Genomic DNA, 14,321 nt, shown 5'->3' on the forward strand with positions numbered 1-14,321 from the left:
GCACCTCCCTCTTTGAAGACCTGTTCTTTCCACTGGGATCTCACTCACAGAGATCTTTTTGCCAGAGTGTCTTGGCTTTCCATGCCTGAAATACTCTCATGGGCTTTTCAGCCAGATCCGAGTGCCTTTAGGGCTGATTCTGAGGCCAGAGTGCTATTTAGGACATCCGCCATTCTATGAGTCTGCTGAGTATCTCACTTCCCATGTTGGATCACTCTCCCCTTTATTTATTCTATCGGTTAGTGTTAGCAGATACTAGACTTGTTTATGTGCTCCCTTTGACTCTTAGTCCTTTCATTATGATCAATTGTGAACTGAAATTGATCACTTGGACTAGTGAGATGGCATTGGCACATGCCACCTTGATGGGATTGAATTGGAATCCCCTAGTATGTTTCCAACTCTACCAATTGGGGCAAGTCAGCCCGAGCATGCCCCAAATTATACATCTCTTCCCTCTCTTATTCCCACTTTTATGTTTAACAGGGATCACATTTCAGTTAATTTTCAACACTTAAGAATAACTGTGTGATAATTACAGAATTAAACCAGTCATATTAAGTAGAACAGACAAAAAAAAAATACTATGAGGGATAATGTATTAAGTTGTCCATTAGCAGTCAGGGCTATGCTGATCAAGTCACCATTTCTCATAGTGTCCATTTCACTTCAGGAGGTTTCCTTTTTGGTGTTCAGTCAGTTGTCACCGATCAGGGAGAACATATGGTATTTGTCCCTTTGGGACTGGCTTACTTCACTCAGCATGATGTGTTCCAGATTCCTCCATTTTGTTGCAAATGACTGGATTTCGTTGTTTCTTACTGCGGTATAGTATTCTAAAGAATACATATCCCATAATTTCTTTATCCAGTCTACCATTGATGGGCATTTAGGTTGGTTCCAGGTCTTGGCTATTGTGAATTGTGCTGCAATAAACATTAGGGTGCAGACCGCTTTTTTCTTTATCAATTTAAACTCCTTTGGGTAAATTCCAAGGAGTGGGATGGCTGGGTCGAACGGTAGGGTTATATTCAGGTTTCTGAGGAATCTCCAGACTGATTTCCATAGTGGCTTGACCAGTTTGCATTCCCACCAACAGTGGGTTAGTGTCCCTTTTTCCCCACATCCTCGCCAGCATCTGTTGTTGGTAGATTTCTGTATGTGAGCCATTCTAACCGGGGTGAGGTGAAACCTCATTGTGCTTTTGATTTGCATTTCCCTGATTGCTAGTGACCTTGAACATTTTTTCATGTGCCTGTTGGCCATTTGGATTTCCTCTTTTGAAAAATGTCTATTGAAGTCCTTGGCCCATCTCTTAAGTGGGTTGTTGGTTTTGTTTTTGTGGAGTTTCTTGATCTCTTTGTAGATTCTGGTTATTAACCCTTTATCTGTTGCATAGTTTGCAAATATTTTTTCCCATTCTGTTGGTTGTCTCTTCACTCTCCTGACTGTTTCTTTTGCAGTACAGAAACTTCTCAATTTGATGCAATCCCAATAGTTGATTTTGGCTTTGACTGTCTGTGCCTCCTGGGTCTTTTCCAGAAATTCTTTGCCTGTGCCAATATCTTGAAGGGTTTCTCCAATGTTCTCTAATAACTTAATGGTGTCAGGACGTAGATTTAGGTCTTTAATCCACGTTGAGTGGATTTTTGTGTAAGGTGTAAGGTAGGGGTCTTGCTTCATGCTTCTGCACGTGGAAATCCAGTTTTCCCAGCACCATTTATTGAATAGACTGTCCTTGCTCCAGGAATTAGTTTTAGATCCTTGATCAAATATAAGTTGGCTGTAGATGTTTGGATTGATTTCTGGTGTTTCAATTCTGTTCCATTGGTCTATCCATCTGTTTCTGTACCAGTACCATGCTGTTTTGATTACAACTGCCCTGTAGTATGTCCTGAAATCTGGTATTGTGATGCCTCCGGCTTTGTTTTTGTTGTACAAGATTGCTTTAGCTATTCGAGGTCTCTTGTGCCTCCATATGAATTTCAGCATCATTTTTTCTAGATCTGCGAAGAATGTCTTTGGTATCTTGATTGGGATTGCATTGAATCTATAAATTGCTTTTGGGAGAATGGACATTTTGATGATGTTGATTCTTCCAATCCATGAGCATGGAAGATTTTTCCATTTTTTGGTATCCTCTTCTATTTCTTTCTTTAAGGTTTTGTAATTTTCATCGTAGAGATCTTTAACGTCCTTGGTTAAGTTTATTCCAAGGTATTTGATTGTTTTCGTAGCTATTGTGAATGGGATTGATCTTAGCAGTTCTTTCTCAGTCATGGCATTACTTGTGTATACAAAGGCTGTTGATTTTTGTGCATTGATTTTATATCCTGCCACTTTGCCAAACTCCTCTATGAGTTCCAATAGTCTCTTAGTAGAGTTCTTTGGATCCTCTAAGTACAGAATCATATCGTCTGCAAAGAGGGATAGTTTGACTTCTTCCTTCTTGATTTGTATTCCTTTGATTTCTTTTTCTTGTCTGATGGCTCTGGCTAAAACTTCCAGAACTATGTTAAATAGCAGTGGTGAGAGTGGGCATCCCTGCCTGGTGCCAGATTTCAGTGGAAATGCTTCCAACTTTTCCCCATTCAATAGGATGCTGGCTGTGGGTTTTTTATAAATTGCTTTGATTATATTGAGGAATGTTCCTTCTATACCCAATTTGCTTAGAGTTTTCATCATGAAAGGGTGTTGAATTTTATCAAATGCTTTCTCTGCATCAATTGAGATAATCATATGGTTTTTCTTCTGCAGTCTGTTAATGTGGTGAATCACATTGATTGATTTGCGAATGTTGAACCATCCCTGCATACCAGGGATGAATCCCACTTGGTCTGGGTGGATGATTTTCCTGATGTGTTGTTGTATTCTGTTGGCCAGAATTTTATTGAGGATTTTTGCATCTATGTTCATCAGGGATATTGGTCTGTAATTTTCTTTCAGTGCTGCATCTTTCTCTGGCTTAGGGATTAAGGTGATGCTGGCTTCATAGAAAGAATTTGGGAGGATTCCCTCTTCTTCGATTGTTCTGAATAGTTTGAGAAGAAATGGGATTAGTTCTTCTTTAAATGTCTGGTAGAATTCAGCAGTGAATCCATCTGGTCCTGGGCTTTTCTTTGTTGGGAGGTCCACTGCCTCTTGTGCTCTGTTACACTCAACCCTGGCCAGTCTTCTCCAGGACGCACTTAGGACATGGGCCCTGAGTCCCCAGTAACTTGACACCTGCTCATGAGACTTGATGGCTTACCCAAGGAGGACTCTTGTCTCATTCTGATGCATCCATTAGGGCTGAGAACAGGGGTCTGTGCACACTAGAACCCAAAACTGCATTTTCATAGAACGTGTGAAAAAATGAGCAAGCTGGCCAGTTCCCCAGAGACAGGGGACTGAGTCACACCTTGACTGGGCAGGGTCAATCAAACACAATCTTTGGGCCTTGCCACAGAACCACTTCCCCTCTCTTTCCCAGTGACATAGGAACTCCTCACCACTGGCCCAGGGTAGAGACTTGAAAACCCTACCTAATCCAGGATCAGCCAGTGAGAGGTGGGAAGGGGTGACCCTTGATGTCCGACTCACCATATACACACATGCACACATACATACGCACTACCTACTTACCTGGGTGACAGCTTGAACAGAAGGTAGATGAGGCCACTCAGCAGGTTAAAGATGGACACAGCAACAAGGGTGCTGTCCAGCTGCCCCCAGGGTGGGATCAGGGAACCTGTGGGCAGAAGGGCTCAGGGCTGTGAGCAGCCTCCTTGCAAGGGTATTGTCTCCAACCCCCCACATCCAGAGTCCCTGTTACTGCACTGGGCCACAGTGGGAAGTTTGTGGCCTGCCTGCCAGGATACCTGGGGTGAGTCCCACCTTGGCCTCCCTCTCCTCATCTGCCATTGAGCCAGGGGTAAGCACTGCTGTGGGCAAGGATCAGTCCAGCCCCCACCCAGGTGACTAAGGTCATGTCTGGCCTCCAGGCAGCCCTGGAGCACACATCCTCTAAACAAAGGCCACAAAGCGAAGGCTCTCGGGAAACCCAGGGCATCCGCTTCCTCTGTGCATATCTCTGACAGACAGGTGAAGGGGTTAACTGGGCAGGACTGCCCCAGGGAAGGGGTCTGGCAGGGTGCAGGGTACACGGGTGTGATGAACAGAGAGGGGGCCTGCACCAGCCCCTGGAGGACAGCACCCACCCCATCTCTGGGGAAGGTGGAAGCACATGGGGGCTGGCTCCACTCACTCAACTGGCCCTCATGCTCCTCCTCCATATCATCCTCCAGCATGGCCATCTGCACCCACAGCCTGGCCGCATGGCAGAGCCAGGCTCCAACTCCATGGCTCCAAGGGTGATCCTGGTCACCCCAACAATGTGGTCCCTGTGCTGGGCCCACTGTGGGTGGGAGGCAGTTAGCAGGTGCTGAGGGCAGTGCTAGGCCCAGCAGCCCATGAGACCAAACATATGCACACTCACATGCATTCACCCACACCTTCACATGCAGACACACTACATTTGTTACAGTCGAATTAGAGTTGAATTGCTCTTGCCACCCCAAAAACGCTCCAAGAGACCTTCTCTCATGTAATTAACAAAGGGTAAAGTTTATTGATGTTCCAACATGTCGGGGCCCCCGTCCCAGTACAGGCGAGCGGCCTCGAATAGTCTTGGGTTGGGGTTTTTATACACATTGAAACAAAGAACATCAATCATTGCATAGAGCAGACAGTGGTATAGAGTAAACAATTGATACAAGTTAAGTGATTTTACAATCAGTTGATTTATGAATACAGGGAGTATAGGATACCGAGTAAGGGCCTGATTAGACCTCAAAGAACCATATGGCCTATACAGGAGTATCAAAAAGTCTCCTATTGCCAAAAGGGAGGGCCACACAAGATTGCAGGAACTGCCTTGATGATACCTAGGAATGCAGCTGAATGGCGATAAGGGACACATGGTGGGGTCAGAGTTCCAGGAGGCAAAGAGATATACGGTGACTTCTTCTATCTTACTTAGGTGAAACTAAGGTTACGCTCACATTGGGGTAATTTACTGACTAATTAACTTTACAGAGAATGGCTATGCAGAGCAAGTCTAACAAGGTCAGGAAAGTTCACCAGAGGAGGTTGGGGGGGGGGGGGAAGCGGCTTTTAACTTTTTAACCCTTCATTCCCCACTCCTCTTAGGCCAGGGTCTCTAATCTTAGAGACCATCTGTTTCCCCTTCCCCGTGTCTTACATATTGTTGACGAATTACCATGAGTTTAACATTTTCGACTTGCTTCTGAAGAAATGTGACAAGCCTATTTAACATGCAAGGGCCTATGGTAACGATCAGGAGCAGAACTACTAAGGGGCCAGTGATGGCTGACAGTAAGGTAGTTAACCACGGTGACTTGGTAAACCATGACTCAAACCATCCCTGTTGTTGAATTTTATCCCATTGTCATTCCTTGAGACGTTTACGAAGCTGAGCCATATTATCTCTTGCTACCCCGGTTTTGTCTACATAGAAACAGTATTCTTCCTTGAGGGCTGCACATAGGCCTCCTTCTTTCATAAAAATGAGGTCCAGCCCTCTTCTATTTTGCAACACCACTTCGGATAGGGAGGTTAGGGACTGTTCTAATGCCGTGACTGAGTCTTCTATGTTTTTGATATTTTGGGCTATGGCTACCTTTAGCTGAGATAAATGTTGTTCTCCTGTCACTAGGGCTGCTGCTCTGGTTCCAATGCCTGCAGCTGTTCCAAGGCCTAGGAGGACTGCCAAGGTCAGGGATACAGGCTCTCGCTTAACTCTAAGTACTTTGTTTTCCATTGCATCCTCAAAGGAGCTGGCATCATGGTACAATATTTTCGGTAACAGCTGGACCATGATGCAGTAGTCTTTGTTCTGATTAAATATAGAAATTGAGATGCAGGGAGTAATTCCAGTATTACATGCCCACCAGGCACCGTCCTGCGGTGCCCAATACCCAGAAAGGGAGGTATTAAGAACAACAGTGTTATTACAGAGTGTCCTTGCAACTGTTGGTGGGGCTCTCCCAATGCATAACCCCTGCCCCGAGACCGCTGGGAGAGTAAGTTTATGTCCCCCTGCCCAATCGCAAGAGGTGGAATTCATGGGTCTGGGTGACCCATTAATAGCGGTTCCCTCATAATAAGGGGGCGCTGCCGATAGGCACAGCCAACAGGGCTTAATCCCTCCTTGTGTGTAATTAAGAGCAGTATAGGCTCCTTTGATGAGATTAAAGAGGGGGTGTGTCTCCAGTCGGATACTGGAGGTGATGGAAACTGCTGATGAGGTGGGCAGAGTAACCTTAGGACTTGGGGCCTCAGTGGGGGCAGGCTTAAATGGGGGTTTAGGTTTGACCTCGGGGATGGGGTTTGGCCTTACCGCTGGATTTGGGCCTATTGCTACGGGGGCTACTGTCTTTTTTAACCTTATAGTAAACCATAAACCAAAATCAGTCCCTGAAACATAGTACCGCAGGCCCCAAGTTCTGCCTTTTATCCATTCAGCCAGTGTGGATAATTCTTTTCCCTTGTTAGTAAAAGTGATGTTAAGAGGGTTGCAGAGAGGGGTCGAATGGCACCACCCAGGGACTTTTGGGTTAAATAGACACATTGTATAACCCTCTGGGATGTAATTGCGGTGAACAGAAATCCAATCCCACTGGGAGGAAGGCTTCCAGTGGACTGACCCCGTGGTCTCACATCCCCATGCTTTGCAATACAACGATTCTAGCCCCCCATATTGTCTTTCCTGTTGTCTGGATCTTCCATCTTTAGGACAAACATAATAGTCTAACTGCCTTAACAGGCATCTTTTATCTGGCAACCCGCAACCCAGCAACCCCGACCCCCGGTGAGTGTGAGCATTGTTAGGGTCATGTGGGAGAGTAAGGGGGACCTCATTGAGGTCCTCCAAGTCCCAATCATCTAATCCTACCACTAGTTGGCATATATCAGGATATAACGGGGGCCACCAAGTTCCCGGCGTATGAGTCCCCTGAACAGACCAAGCTATGCATCCTATGGGGGAGACTACTTCCCACGTCAACAACTGAGGCTCGTGTGGATTACTACAAGCTAGGGGCAGGACCCCCATTCCCACCACCCACACGGCGAATCCGAAGTTCAAACGGGTTGTCAGTCTTTTCAAGCCGCCATCCGGGCCCCGGCGCAGGTGCAGGTTTGAGATGAGATGCATGGATCCAGTTAGTGATGCCATCTACCTTTACAGCCGTCGGTGTCATAAGGAGCACCACGTAGGGTCCTTTCCAGCGTGGTTCCAAGTTGCTCTGGTTGTGCCTTCTTACGTAGACAGAGTCTCCAACCTGGAAGCGATGTGGCGCAGTCACTTCTCCTGGCTGGTAATGTGCGGAGAGCTGCCTCCAAACGAATCTCTGGATGTCCTCCAGGGCCTTTAGCCTAACAATTAAGGGGGTATAAGGCAAAGATTGGGTATCTATAGTAGTGGCAAAACTTTCAACCGGGGGCGGGGAACCATACAGTACTTCAAAAGGGGTGAGGTTAAACATAGTAGGAGAAGGAGTGTTTCTAGCCCGGAACAAAGCATAACGTAGGAGCATAGTCCAATCCTTTAAGCCAGTCTCCATAGCCAATTTAGCCAAAGTTTCCTTAATTGTTCTATTCATTCTTTTTACCTGTCCTGAGCTTTGAGGTCGGTAAGCACAATGCAACTTCCAGGCAATTCCCAGTATTTTAGCCAATCCCTGACTTACCCGTGCCACGAACGCTGGCCCATTATCAGACCCAATCACCTTGGGAAGCCCAAACCGGGGAAAGATTTCTTCCATAATCTTTTTGGCCACAACCAGGGCTGTTTCCTTGCGGGTGGGGTAGGCCTCCACCCACCCTGAGAATGTGTCTACAAAAACTAGCAAGTATCGATAGCCACACCTAGCCGGTTTGACTTCAGTAAAATCTACTTCCCAATATTGCCCCGGTCTATTCCCCCTTAGTCTCTTCCCGCTTGGTGTTTGAGTTGGGTGGGCATTTACCGCTTGGCAGGCCTTACAGTTCTTGGTAACCCGCTCTGCCAGTCGCCTATTGTCAGAAGGAGAGAGAGAAAATGGCTGATTTCTTAACAAGCTTTGTAGCTTTTGCGCCCCAAGGTGAGTGAACTGGTGGACTTGTTATAAATAAGAAAGGGCCTGTTTTTCCGATGAGTCCTCCCCTGTTTCTGATGGGAGTTCACTTTCCCTCTCTGCTACAAGGACGCTTAGTATTTCAGGGTCTCGTAGGGCAACTGCCTTAGCTTCTTCATCCGCCCTCCGGTTCCCCATGACCACCGGGTCAGCCCCTTTCCGATGGCTAGGGCAATGGATTATTGCCAGCTTGGCGGGTAGTAAGACTGCAGCTAGCAAACAGAGGATTTCAGTCTTTTGTTTTATTTCTCTTCCTGCTGAGGTTAGTAGTCCTCGCTGTTGGTAAATCGCCCCATGGACGTGGGCTGTGGCAAAAGCATAGCGACTGTCAGTATATATATTTGCTCTTTTTCCCTCCGCCAGTTCCAATGCCTTAGTTAAGGCGATTAGTTCAGCCTTTTGGGCCGAAGTTCCTTCCGGCAGGCTGGCCGCCCAAATAATGTCCGTTGCGCTGACTACCGCTGCCCCGGCCCGCCGCTTACCGTTTGATATGAAGCTGCTCCCGTCCGTGAACCATGTTACCTCCGGGTTGGGCAGAGGCTGATCTGTCAAGTCTCGGCGGACGCCGGCTTCTTCCACCAAGATATCCTGGCAGGTGTGGATGACAGGGTCAGCGGTTTCATCTGGTAGCAGGGTGGCGGGATTCAGCACAGTAGGTGGGCCGAAGGTAACTCGTTCCTTGTCCAGAAGAATGCTCTGGTAATGAGTGATGCGAGCATTCGAGAGCCACCTGTCAGGTGGCTGGCGTATGACACTCTCTAAGGAGTGCGGAGCTATGATGGTTAGTTTCTGTCCCAAAGTTAATTTGTCCGCGTCTTTGGTCAGCAGGGCGGCAGCGGCGATAGCCTTTAAGCATCGGGGCCACCCGCTCGCAACGGAGTCCAGTCGTTTGGACAGATAGGCCACCGGCCTCTTCCAGGGTCCTAGGGTCTGGGTCAGGACTCCCCTGGCCACCCCTTTTTGCTCCTCAATGTAAAGGGTGAAAGGCTTTTCAATGTTTGGCAAGGCTAGGGCTGGTGCCGATAACAGCGCCTGTTTAATGCCATCGAATGCTTGTTGCTGTTCCGACCCCCACTCAAATTTTTTATCTCCCTTGAGCAATGGGTAGAGGGGAGAAGCTAGAGACGCAAATCCTGAAATCCATAGTCTACAAAATCCTGCCGTCCCCAAAAACTCTCGAAGCTGTTTTCGAGTAGTGGGGACAGGAATTTGAGTCACAGTCTTTTTACGGGCTTCAGTTAGCCAGCGTTTTCCATTCTTAAGAGTATATCCCAAGAAGGTGACCTCCCTCCTGCATAGCTGAGCCTTTTTGGCCGAGGCCCTGTAACCTAGCCGAGCCAGCTCCTGCAGCAGCGATTTTGTTCCGTACTCACAGTGTTCCCGAGTCGCAGCGGCCAGCAGCAGGTCATCTACATACTGCAATAAGGTCACCTCCGGGTGGTCCCTCCGGAAGTGGCTCAGGTCTTGGTGAAGAGCCTCATTAAATATGGTTGGCGAATTTTTGAAACCTTGCGGTAACAGAGTCCAAGTCAATTGTCCCAATATCCCCTCCTCAGGGTCCTGCCACTCAAAGGCACAGTAGCTGGCTGTCATTATGCAATCTCAAGCAAAAGAAGGCATCTTTCAGATCCAGTACAGAATACCTAACACGATCAGGGCTAAGAGTGCTTAGCAGATTGTAGGGATTGGGCACAGTGGGATGGATGTCCTGTACACGGTTATTGACCTCCCTTAGGTCCTGCACCGGGTGATAGTCCGGTGTTCCAGGCTTTTTAACTGGCAGTAGGGACGTGTTCCAAGCTGAGTGACAAGTCTTTAGGACTCCCAAGGCAAGTAGTCTTTTTATGTGGGGCCGAATTCCTTCCCTGGCCTCTTTACTCATAGTGTATTGTCGGACCCGAACCGGGACTGCACTGGTTTTTTTTTTTTTTTTTTTTTTTGACAGGCAGAGTGGACAGTGAGAGAGAGAGACAGAGAGAAAGGTCTTCCTTTTGCCATTGGTTCACCCTCCAATGGCCGCCGCGGCCGGCGCGCTGCGGCCGGTGCACCACGCTGATCCGCTGGCAGGAGCCAGGAGCCAGGTGCTTTTCCTGGTCTCCCATGGGGTGCAGGGCCCAAGCACCTGGGCCATCCTCCACTGCACTCCCTGGCCACAGCAGAGGGCTGGCTTGGAAGAGGGGCAACCGGGACAGAATCCGGCGCCCCGACCGGGACTAGAACCCGGTGTGCCGGCGCCGCTAGGCGGAGGATTAGCCTAGTGAGCCGCGGCGCCGGCCCTGCACTGGTTTTTAAAATGACGACCACCGGGGGCTGACATACAGCCAGCCCCAATCCCGCCGTTTCTGCCCAAGAGTTAGGATAAGCAGTAAGCCAGGTTTGAATTTCTAATTCTTTAGTTTCTTTTGGCTTTTCATGGAGTCGGTACTCATCTTCCACCGACATGGTCAATACCGTAGCCACTGGAGCGTCTACTATGGGATTTAGAAACTCCACTCGGGGCCCAGCCGGTTCAAAGGTTATTCGAGCCCTTAATTTGGTAAGCAAATCTCTCCGCATTAGTGGAGCCGGACAATTAGGGATGACTAGGAAGGAGTGCTGAACTTTTCCCCTACCCAAGTCCATAGTCCGTTTCGTAGTCCACGGCCGATATTGACTGCCGTTAGCCCCCTGCACCAGCGATCTCTTGCTGGACAGGGGACCCAAGGGCTCCCGCAGCACTGAATAGACTGCTCCCGTGTCAACTTCGAAATTTATGGGGGTCCCCTCCACGTTAAAATTTACCCTGAGCTCGGGGAGGGGATCTGAGCCCCGACGCCCCTAATCATCCTCCTCCTTTAGGGCCAAAGCGGTGGCTGTGCTAGATTTGGGAGGCATCGTTTTTTTCTTGGGGCAGTCTCTCGCCCAGTGTCCCTTGTCCCTGCAGTAAGCACATCGATCTGAGTCTAAGGGAGGCCGGCACCGCCGGCCTGGCCCGACTCTTTTACCTTCTTGTTTATCTACCACAGCAGCCAAAATTCTTGCTAATTCTTGGTTTCTTTTCTTTTCTCTAGCACTTTCCCGTTCCTCCCTTTCTAGTTCCTTTTTTCTTTCCTGCTCCTCTCTCTCAGCTGCCCGCTGCTTTTCCTTTTCCTCTCGTTCCCTTTCTTTTCGCTGCTCTTTCTCTTCCTCTGTCTCCCTTTTATAGTACACCTTTTCTGCTTCCTTTACCAAGTCCCGCAATGTCAGGTCTTGGAGCCCCTCCAAGCGCTGTAGCTTATGGCGGATATCGGGGGCGGACTGTCCTATGTAAGCCATAGACACTGAACCTCTTTGCCCCTCTGATTGGGGGTCAAATGGGGTGTACCTACGATATGCTTCCATTAATCTCTCCAAAAACATAGAGGGCGTCTCTTCTGGTCCCTGTAGTACTTCCCTTACCTTAGCCAAATTAGTGGGCTTCCGGGCCGCAGCTCGGAGTCCTATCATTAGAGACTGGCGATAGATGGACAGATGCTCCCTACCTGCTCAGGTGTTAGGGTCCCAGTCAGGTCGGCGCAAGGGGAAAGAATCATCAATGAGGTGCTGGAGCCATGTTGGTCTCCCATCCGGTCCAAGGATGTTCTTTCTAGCTTCCATAAGTATTCTCTCCCGCTCCTCTGAGGTGAAGAGTGTATTTAACAGCTGCTGACAATCGTCCCAGGTGGGCTGATGGGAAAACATTAGTGACTTGACCAAGTTCGTCAGGCGAGTAGGGTCCTCTGAAAAAGGAGGGTTGTTATTTTTCCAGTTATAAAGATCAGAGGAGGAAAATGGCCAATACTGGAGTGCCTGCAGACCATCTCCGTCCCCACCCTCCACCATCGTTCCAATTGGTCGTAGCGGGAGTATCACCGCGTCCTGCGGACTTTGCGCTTTCTTACTCCGAGTTCCCTGTGCTGGCCCCCCCAATGATGGGGGAGATGCAGGAGGCTCGGAAGGAGCCGAAGCGGTACTGAAAGGACTCTCAGGTCCGCTGGAAGGTGGGGGGCTGGGAGACGCAGGAGAGGTAGGAGGCGGAGAAGGGAGAGAGGGGTACAGGGGTGTTCGGGAGTAAGGAGGTAATGAGTCAAGGGTTACAAGATCTTGTTGAGACTCGGGCAACACCGGTGGCGGCTTTGGCGCTACCGCGGGATTCAGCGTTTTTATCGGCAAAGTTGCAGCCCGAGAGTCAGGCGGTGGCTGAAAAGATTTTACCCATTCGGGAGGATTCTCACACAAATCTTGCCAAACTAAGATGTACGGCTGTTGATCCGGGTGTCCCTGGCGACCAGGCTGAAACACGGCTTCCCTCACTCTCCTGATGAGTGGTAGATGGAAAGAGCCACCAGGGGGCCAGTCCACCCCGAGAGCTGGCCATTCAGAGGCACAGTAGGTCTGCCATTTCGCCTTCTTGACTATCAAAGAGAGGTCATGCGCCCGGCCGCTTACCTCTGACCAATGATTCAAAATTAGACAAAGGTGTAGACACAGTCTGGCCCATATTAGCAGTCAACACGATATACACGAACAGACAAACAGTGTAGAAAATCAGCACACAACGACCACACAAAGTGTCTACAAAGAATCTGAGATAAGCTACTGGTCGCGCAGACTCTGGAACCACCTCAGAGCCTCGTGACGATGCCAGCGATACAAAGGCAGACTCCGGGACCACTTCAGAGCCCCGCAACAATGCTGGCAATACATATGCAGATTCTAAACCTACCAAACGGGAGCCATCCCGGCATCCCATACAAATGCTAAATGACAAGAGAATCTTCTAACAATGCCACACACAAACAGACAAACACAGACTCTGGAACCACATCAGAGCCCTGTGACAATGCCGACAATACAAATGCAAGTTCTGGAACCACTTCAGAACCTACAAATGCAGACTCTGGGACCACTTCAGAGTCTCGCGACAATGCCACACACAAACAGACAAACACAGACTCTGGAACCGCATCAGAGTCCTGTGACAATGCCGACAATACAAATGCAAGTTCCGGAACCACTTCAGAACCTACAAATGCAGACTCTGGGACCACTTCAGAGTCTCGCGACAATGCCACACACAAACAGACAAACACAGACTCTGGAACCGCATCAGAGCCCTGTGACAATGCCGACAATACAAATGCAAGTTCCGGAACCACTTCAGAACCTACAAATGCAGACTCTGGGACCACTTCAGAGTCTCGCGACAATGCCACACACAAACAGACAAACACAGACTCTGGAACCGCATCAGAGCCCTGTGACAATGCCGACAATACAAATGCAAGTTCCGGAACCACTTCAGAACCTACAAATGCAGACTCTGGGACCACTTCAGAGTCTCGCGACAATGCCACACACAAACAGACAAACACAGACTCTGGAACCGCATCAGAGCCCTGTGACAATGCCGACAATACAAATGCAAGTTCTGGAACCACTTCAGAACCTACAAATGCAGACTCTGGGACCACTTCAGAGTCTCGCGACAATGCCACACACAAACAGACAAACACAGACTCTGGAACCGCATCAGAGTCCTGTGACAATGCCGGCAATACAAAATGTGAGTCTGAAAACAGTTTATGCAATAGAAGTAAAACCTGAAAGAAAAGGATGAATACTGATGCTGGCACCAAATTCCCGACCGCGGGAATTCCAGATGGGAGTTTCGCTGAGCGTCCTCAGTCTCCCGGTCCTCCCGAGGCATCCCTCGAGGCTGTAGCGTTGTGGCTTCTGGGCACGTCTGCCAGCCCAACGTCTACCATGCCAGCCCGAAACCGCTTCAGGCCTGAACCAGATACAGAAACAGAAATGCACGTGCACAGAGTCCCTATCCTTTAGGCGCCTTTACTTACCCCGAGAGATGTCCGTTGGAGACGTCCGTGGGCAGCAGAGCTATCTCGGTGGGACCTCCATATGTTACAGTTGAATTAGAGTTGAATTGCTCTTGCCACCCCAAAAACGCTCCAAGAGACCTTCTCTCATGTAATTAACAAAGGGTAAAGTTTATTGATGTTCCAACATGTCGGGGCCCCCGTCCCAGTACAGGCGAGCGGCCTCGAATAGTCTTGGGTTGGGGTTTTTATACACATTGAAACAAAGAACATCAATCATTGCATAGAGCAGACAGTGGTATAGAGTAAA

The 14,321-nt window shown here is 48.8% G+C and overlaps 1 protein-coding gene and 1 pseudogene across 2 annotated transcripts in view; one reads left to right on the plus strand and one right to left on the minus strand.

Moving 5' to 3' along the window:
• The window catches only part of LOC103346519 (golgin subfamily A member 2), a 108,653-nt gene that overhangs the window by 57,056 nt on the left and 37,276 nt on the right, over positions 1-14,321 (plus strand). The gene's annotated exons all lie outside the window — the stretch shown is intronic.
• On the minus strand, positions 10,101-12,796 carry LOC149125255 (uncharacterized; annotated as a pseudogene). The gene has a single exon (XR_016236846.1). The product of XR_016236846.1 is annotated as an uncharacterized LOC149125255 (transcript).

This window comes from Oryctolagus cuniculus, chromosome 7, assembly GCF_051225735.1.
Source record: "Oryctolagus cuniculus isolate XC-2025 breed Fujian yellow rabbit chromosome 7, ASM5122573v1, whole genome shotgun sequence".
NCBI lineage: Eukaryota > Metazoa > Chordata > Mammalia > Lagomorpha > Leporidae > Oryctolagus > Oryctolagus cuniculus.